Source organism: Argopecten irradians, chromosome 11 (genome assembly GCF_041381155.1).
Source record: "Argopecten irradians isolate NY chromosome 11, Ai_NY, whole genome shotgun sequence".
NCBI lineage: Eukaryota > Metazoa > Mollusca > Bivalvia > Pectinida > Pectinidae > Argopecten > Argopecten irradians.
Window position 1 is genome coordinate 925,443 of NC_091144.1, and position 8,164 is coordinate 933,606.

General features: G+C 34.6%; 1 protein-coding gene across 1 annotated transcript in view; it reads right to left on the bottom strand.

Moving 5' to 3' along the window:
- Nucleotides 1-7,399, bottom strand: part of LOC138334252 (solute carrier family 23 member 2-like) — a 28,706-nt gene extending 21,307 nt beyond the window's left edge. The window contains exon 1 of the mRNA XM_069282875.1: nt 6,520-7,399. The gene's annotated coding sequence lies outside the window, so the exon portion shown is untranslated. The remainder of the gene's footprint in view (nt 1-6,519) is intronic.
- Nucleotides 7,400-8,164: the final 765 nt, after the last annotated feature.

Consider the following 8,164-nt stretch of genomic DNA (forward strand, 5'->3'; position numbering starts at 1 on the left):
CGTTAAAGTACATGTACAATGTATGCGAGACAAATATTCTTACATGAGTCTGTCAGGTAGACAGGTATGTCTCAAGCCTCGACTCGACAAGCCAAAATCTTTCAATAGGGTTGAAATATCCCTTTCGATCTGACAGGCTGTTGCTAGGAACAAGATAAAGTTCCGTGTCTTTTACCGGGAAAGGGGCAATATATAACGCGCTAGACAATGACCTAGGATCAACAATACATGTGGCAACCATTGTCATCGACGACGTCATTAATCTCGATGTATCGTAACGTCCATGTGATGACGTCGAATGAAAATGTTTATAAACAACTGATTTTTTATTATTGTTCATGAAAATTGCGAGAAAAAGAATGAAACATAGGCCTGTCAGGTGGATAGGGATATTTCAACCCTCATGAGACAGTTTAGCTGTCAACCCTCGGCTTACATCTTTCACTCGGAGATTAATAGAATCTTACGCGGGCCTTTCCGATGTACAGGGATATTTCAACCCGGCAATCCTCGGGTTGACACGCCAAAATCTGTCACCAGGGTTGAGATATCCTTACAATACTTGAGATTTTAAAAATATTCTGTCTACTACATGTACCTGCACAATTTGACCTAGATACTAACAACGATCTGTCAGCTATCTGCACAATTTTACCTAGATAACATCAAACTTCTATCGGCTATTTGCACAATTTGACCTAGATAATTTCAACGTTTTGTAGGCTGCCTGCAAAATTTTACCTAGATAATTTCAACGTTTTGTAGGCTGCCTGCACAATTTGACCTAGATAATTTCAACGTTTTGTAGGCTGCCTGCACAATTTGACCTAAATAATTTCAACGTTTTGTAGGCTGCCTGCACAATTTAACCTAGATAACATCGGCATTATGTCGGCTACTTGACATTTGACCTATATAACTGTTAAGTTATTCCGGCTACCTACATAATTTGACCTGGATAATAAGAACGTTCTGCCTACTACCTGCAGACTATATTCTTGATAAACAAGGCTCTTTCTATGTAAAACATAATGTAACTTATTAAAATTGTTATACATTCATTATTGGACGTACTACCAAACAAACAAAATTTAAGTAATTAATATTGATTTAAGTAAAATCTGTAACAAAAGACACAAAAGCTGGAAAAATGTTCTCATCCTGTTGTAATTTGACAAATGAGAAACATATATACACGTATTGCCGTTCATCAACTACATCAAATATATTGAAAATTATATTGACTATATAAATATTTCGTCTCATTGAACTAGTAGTAAACTAAAATTGTTCGTGAAACCGTCTTGTTATTTTTATGTATTACACAAATAAAGCAATATCATATGTTATAAACATTGATACCGACTATCGACTGTCTACTATACGACCTGTACAGCCCCTTGTGATGTAAGCCGTAGGCAGTAAAAGGTTCTGACTCAAATCCCTGACTTCTCTCGCAATATTTGTTAACAGAAGTGATTCCGAACTTAAATTTTTCGAGTGGTATCGGATTTGTTTTCCTTCTTTACGCTGAACTTTCCATACGAAATTAAGTAAAGAATGATCCCAATGTTGGAGTATTGAATATATATTTAGACTACTAGCTAAACAAGTCATGGTGTTTCATAATATCCCCAGCGACAATGACGAGGCTCGGACAAGGCTATAACGCCACGGTGAACAATGCATAGGTAGACAATAACAAAGATGGACGCCAGGTGAGGCGAGCAATGACCTGTAGCCACACAAACATCCAGGTAGTGATGTCAATGTCAAAGTCTGACCGTAAATAAAAATAACGTATATATAAGTAAAATAAATTTGCTGTAAAACGGTATATGTCAAGTGTAAGCGCAGTTTGACTCTCATTTCATTGGTTTGCAAGTTATTTCTTTAAAAATTGCCGATTCTATTATCAGTCAAGCTCACCTTACATTTATTACATTTATTACGTAAACGTAATTTAGATATGAAGCAGACATTGTACATCTTTACAAGTAATTGGTTTAAACGGTACTGCATATATCGATATGTGACCTATTAAGTAGTAATCCAATCATGGTTATCTAACATTCCACCACAGCTTGCCGTGATGTCTCTGAACAATGACCTATGAATGGAGTGTACAGGTAGAATGACCTGTGAATGGAGTGTACAGGTAGGTAGTATACACTAATGTAGATAATTACCTACATACATCACAAAGTTACATACAATTATCATACCGCCAAGATTGACTGTCAACATTCAATTTTAACCTCAATCCAAAAATGGAGAAAATAACAAGGCAAAAGAATCATTATTCACCTCTCAATTTACAACAAAAACCTGTGATGTTGTGTAAATGCCATCCTAGCGTTACAATCACACAGCTGTAGTTATAAACAGCGAATCAAGACGGTGTAACGTTGAAAATGGACCCCCGTTGAAAACTGACCTCGGGTCAGTTTTCAACGTTGAAAAATGACCCCGAAAAACGTTGAAAACTGAACTTTCAGCGCACTTTTTACACCGACCCGTTGAAAATAGACCCCGTTGAAAAGTGACCCCATAAGAACTCGTTTTTACACAACAACACAACACGACACCACAACACCACGAAACCAAACAGCATCACACAGCACAGCAACACACCAACAACACAACAACACTACACAACACAACACCACACAACAACACATCACATCACACAACAAAACACAGCAAAATAACACAACATCACACAACAAAACATCAAACAACATAACATCACACAACACAACAACATCACACAACACAACAACGCATCACACTAAACACAGCATCACAAAACACACAACACAAGACAGCATTACACAACAATACGACACAACATCACAACAAAACATCACACAGCACAACAATTCCACAACACACAACCACGCAACAACAATACAACAAAATCCAACAACAACACTACACAACACAACATCACACAACACAACATCACACAACAGCACATCACACAACATAACACAAATACACATCACGCAAACACGCAACAACAACACAACACCACCCAACAACAACACACAACACCGCAAAAACACAACTCACCTCACAACACATCACAACATAACAACAAAACATCAAACAACAACACACAACCACAACAACACACAACACAACTACAATACAACATACAACAACAATACAACAACACCTAACAACACAACAATACAAAGCAACACAAAACCCGACAACAACACAACAGTACACAACATAACGCAACAACACATCACAAAAACATCACGTAACAACGCTTTACACAAACACGGAACAACAACACAACACACAACATCGCAACACATAACACAGCCACACAGCACACAGCAACACACCAATGCCACACAACACGATAACATGACACAACCAACACACACAACAACACAACAACACAACACCACATAACATAACAACACAACATCACACAACAACAAAACAACACACAACAACACCAGAAACAAACAACACACAACACAAAAACACACAACTACAAAACAACAAAACACAACCATACGCAGAACACAACATAAGTGATCCATACGCAGATATATAAAACATTCTTGTATTGCAGGGAATAAATATATATTAAAAATTACTGAATATCTGACAAACGTAAAATCGTCGAAAATATAATCATAAAAAATCATTAAGAAACAAATTACTAATATCCCATAATTATAGTTTTGTAACACTATCCACTGGTACTCGGAAGTGAATACCACATAACAATTCCTTTTTATTTACTACGTTACCTCAGTGTCATATAGCAATTCCTCAGTCTGAGAACAATTAAATTAACATTATCTACACGGGCGAACAAAATAACTATAGAAAAAATGAAAGTTTTGTATTCTCCATAATAAACATACAAAATATTTAAATGAGGTATTTGATACGATGATAACAATACCAAATTTCAATTCAAATCGAGGTGATTACGCAATTTAAATACCAGCATAGAAGGGTCGCTTATATTAGGAATGGCGATAACAGAATTCGAGAATTATGTTTGTGCAGAATCATATATACATAGAGATTGGAAACTCCTTCTTTGTCTATGTTGACAGGCAGAGGGACCTCCAGTTTATAGGCATTTTCCCTTGGCTAACTACATTTAAGTGTATTCTTTTAAACATGATACTTTTGCATCAACACAAAGTTTAAACATTATATCATGGTTTGATGTGATCAGTTTTCCCAATTGATGTTATTTAATATGAATTTTGAAAGTATGAAAATGAGCAATTTTACCTGGTTTTTCGAAAATCAGGCATTCAAAACCGGAAGTGCATTTTGTTTTATTAACATATAAGTTAAAATATTATTTTTTCTTTCCAAAATCGTACTCAAACCATCTGAAAATTACTTAACTTTTATAACATATCAAAGTTATTCTGCTGTATTTAACTATTTAAGAGTTTATCTAAAAGCCCCTGGGGACATAGAGAGGTACATCTGCCTATCGTAAAATTGGCGAAATTGCCAATCTCTATGTATATATGTTTCTGGTTTGTGCAACAGTTTTATTTCAACAGACCATCCGTTGATAGTTTGCCAAGGTCATTTTTCAACGGTCATTTTTCAACAGACCTGGCGTTGAGAATTGACCCTAGGCACCGTCAATTTTCAACGGCATGTTCAATTTTCAACGGCATTCGGGGTCCGTTTTCAACGTTGAAAACTGACCCGAGGTCAATTTTCAACGGAGGTCCATTTTCAACGTTACACCGGCATTAATTCATCAATACATATTGGCAATTTCAGATACATTCTGTACAAAATTAATACACCTAAGACACCTAAATCAATCATTAAATCAAACATCTATGCCAGATACACTTGAATAACTTTCTAATTACATCACGCGCAATGAAATATGATATTCTCTTTAGTTATTCAAGGATGATGGAACGCAAATTAAGTTGCTTGATTTCTGTCATTTGTCGGAATCATTTTCAAGAAATACTGGCCATTTGAGGGACATTAATCGCAGGTGATGAGTTAGTTATACATGTATATCCATTTACCTGAGTCCTTGTGGTTTCGCCGTATGGGAGGGAAATATTGCAGTGTATAAAATCCAATACTGCGATTATTTTTTTTTTTATTTGCAAAAAAACGACAATGTCAGCCAGATATAGAAAAGAACCAACATAATAACGGATGGAAGTCGGAATTACGACATAAAAAGGGGAAATCGGCAAAATTCAGGGAAAGTGGAAAACGAAAAATGTGTTTCAATATACCACAGACTACAAGAAATGCCTCCAAGATTATGTCGATCCGTGCCTAGCAATCGATGACGCATTTGATAAAACACACTGTGTTTAATACAGAAATCGCATTCGTGATTTTGTGTGGAAGGATAGACATGATAAAATAACCTGTATCAGAGCAGCAATCTACGGTCTATTGTAACTCTACCTCAAGGTGCTCTCCAATAATGGCGGAATATTATACAATGTTTTCACTTCAGTATTCTAGTCAAGAATGGACAAACCGTCAGACATATCCAAGTAGAATAAACATCGAGTTTTACGTCATTGTTTTGTTACATTTAACATCGCTTGTCATGACTCGATAATGCTGCTTGGAACATCTTATATGGAATGTTTAAGGTAGTTTATTCAGGCCGTACGTATAAGTTAGCTGTAAACACCACGAGTAAATGTTATATTTATACATTAGAAAGCGAGAATGTTATATTTATACATTAGAACATTAGATTTTAGTAAGCTAGTTCGTCTGTAGCCTATTATTGTGATGATGTAAACCTCGTGATAGATATAAGTTTTTTTAAGATGTTAGACACAGTTTGAATTTATAAATACAATAAGATTTTGTGGTTCGGGCCAATAGATATTTTAGGCAAGGATCATTTTCAACAGCTGATTACAAAGGATTTTAACTAACATATGATTAGGCTTGTAGTTTTAATATTGATTTTGTCATTAGCAGGGTGATTGAAATAGAAAACAAATGGTAGATCGTTTTATTATTCGTTGAATGACGAATTCTAATGAGCATATCTTCACGAGGATTTTGAAAAACAATAGTCATAGTAAATGGTCTTATGGACTTCAATGGCATCAAGATCACAACATTTCATTTTTTACAGATGATTATAAAACTGATTTAACCATTAAACCAATATAACCAACACCGTCTTCCATAGCGTGATGTGCACATTCTGTCTCCATTATGAAATCAAAGACCCGTGCGATATTTCTAACTTTACTAGAAATAATATTGTAGGATGTGTGTCTTTAATTGATTATTACCACATGTTTCTATAATTTGCACAATATTTGATTAAATGATCATTGGTAAGAATTTTGTTTTAGCTTTATATTGTTCAACCGCCATTTAATACAGTAAGAGAAAATTCAGTTTTAAAATACACAGAATGAAAGCGTTATCTGTATCAAAATAATTCGTCTTTTATATTTACTACCACATATTAATTGACAGAAATAAGTATAAAGCAGTGCTTACCTTATGTGCGGATCCCACACCTGACCAGATCTACATACATAAGTGGTCTGTAGCTAGTCACTACACGGCTATCCTTACACTACCGACACAACCTTCACTACCAGTCGTATTCAACGTTCTGTTCTCGTGATATATTATAGACGATCCAACTCGCACATATCTATGTTGTCGTAGTAAAATGTGTAATCTATAGAAATGTTTATAGTTTTTCGGGGTTTTCTTAGTTTTTTGTTTTTGTTTTTTTTTCTGTTTTGTGTATGCTATGCATGTTTAAGCTGCCGATATCAGCGCTTTTACAGATAACAAATAATCTATGACAACATAACTACGCATGAGTAGGAAAGTCCTTCATATAAAAGTCGAATTTAACAAAATATACAGTCTGGTTGTTACCTATTTACAGCTAAGTTGTCGTAGTAAAATTGGTCATCTATAGAAATTTTTATAGTTTTTCGGTTGATTTTTTTTAATTTTTTTTTTTTTTTACATTTTTGCTGTTTTGTGTTTGCTATGCATGTACTGATAACAAATAATCTATGACAACATAACTACGCGCGAGTAGGAAAGTCCTTCATATAAAAGTCGAATCTAAAAAAATATACATTCTGGTTGTTACCTATTTACAAAACAGCAGGCAACTCTTTGCAACTGTCTGTTTGAACTCGTCTGCTTTTTAAATCTTTCTCATTTCAACGTTTAAGATATTAATAATGATACAGTGTACTTTAAACAAGATTGATAGTATACAATTTGAATTCTTAAATTTAAATGAACCACGGTCGCAATGGCTCAGACACCGTTCCTACTGCACAGACCGCACATCGTGTGCACACCGCACAGACCGCACATCGTTCGCACATAGTGCGCTGATCGCATATTATGAAACATTGTGTGGTCAAACAACTGCATTAATTTTGATCTTGATCATCGCCATCTACGATCCGCGTATTTTAATATTAAATGATTTAGTGATGTGGTGAGATAAAAAAAAAGATTATAACTGATGGTGAGTGAGCTATATAAACAAGTTATAACTGATCTGTGAGTGAGCTATATAAACAATTTATAATTGATGACAGAGTGAGCTATATAATCAAATTATAACTGATGGTGAGTGAGCTATATAAACAAGTTATAATTGATGAGTGAGTGAGCTATATAAAAAAAAAAGATTATAACTGATGAGTGAGCGAGCTATATAAACACGTTATAATTGATGAGTGAGTGAGCTATATAAACAATTTATAATTGATGAGAGAGTGAGCTATAAAAACAAATTATAACTGATGGTGAGTGAGCTATATAAACAAGTTATAATTGATGAGTGAGTGAGCTATATAAAAAGATTATAACTGATGGTGAGCGAGCTATATAAACAAGTTATAACTGATGAGTGAGTGAGTGGGCTATATAAACAAATTATTACTTATTGTGAGTGAGCTATATAAACAAGTTATAACTGATTGTGAGCGAGCTATATAAACAAGTTATATCTGATGGTGAGTGAGCTATATAAATAAATTATAACTGATGAGTGAGTGAGCTATATAAACAAGTTATAACTGATTGTGAGCGAGCTATATATCCAAGTTAAAACTGATGAGTGAGTGAGCTAGCTATATAAAAAGATTATAACTGATGGTGA